The sequence below is a fragment of the Suncus etruscus genome, chromosome 2 (assembly GCF_024139225.1).
Source record: "Suncus etruscus isolate mSunEtr1 chromosome 2, mSunEtr1.pri.cur, whole genome shotgun sequence".
NCBI lineage: Eukaryota > Metazoa > Chordata > Mammalia > Eulipotyphla > Soricidae > Suncus > Suncus etruscus.
Genome location: NC_064849.1, coordinates 24,925,670 through 24,926,440, shown reverse-complemented (window position 1 = coordinate 24,926,440; position 771 = coordinate 24,925,670).

Here is a 771-nt window from a genome sequence, read left to right as displayed (position 1 = left end):
TTTTGAATGAAGTATTTACTATTTAGTGATCAGTTTTGAGAGGAAAAAAACATTATTCATTCTTAACTTTCCTGAAAAAATGGTCAGAAATGTTACGACTCATCATATCATGGCCCGAGTCTTACTCACTGAGTCAAGTCTGTATCCCAAAGACACAGGGCAAGTGTTAAGTAAATATTAATTTTTAATGCCTACCGTTTCTGACTCTCACAGAACTTTATTTGCATATTTAGTGACTTTTGTAGATAAGTCTATATAGTTTTTTAATATCCACGTTGATCAGAAAATAGCAATAGCAACAATAACAAAACTCCCTACTGTTCATCACATACTCCCAAGTCTAAATGTCTTGTTGGCATTTATTATCTACCATTTGTGTGTCCCAATGCAGCAGCCTCTTTGCTCTTTTGCCTTTATCGCTAGGTTCTCAAACCACAAACTCAACTACATCATTCTGAGTATTCTAACTTTATCAGACCCTTCTCTTCACAAATGTCTTTAGCACTTCCACTTGCCAAAGAAGAAAGTTTCCACTTTTGAGGAATGTGCCAATCTATTCAGTATTGTGAGCAAGCCATGCTAAATTTGTGCATGTAACAAATAATGTTGGGATAGTTATTCCTTTGGGTAGGAACTGAGATTTATCTGATAATAGGATTATAGCAGAGGTTTGTTAAATAAATACAAGAATAATAAGCTTCTATTATCATGGTAAACTCTGGTTCAAGTTGAGAAATAGGTAATATTAGTCCACTCTTAATGATATAAAAT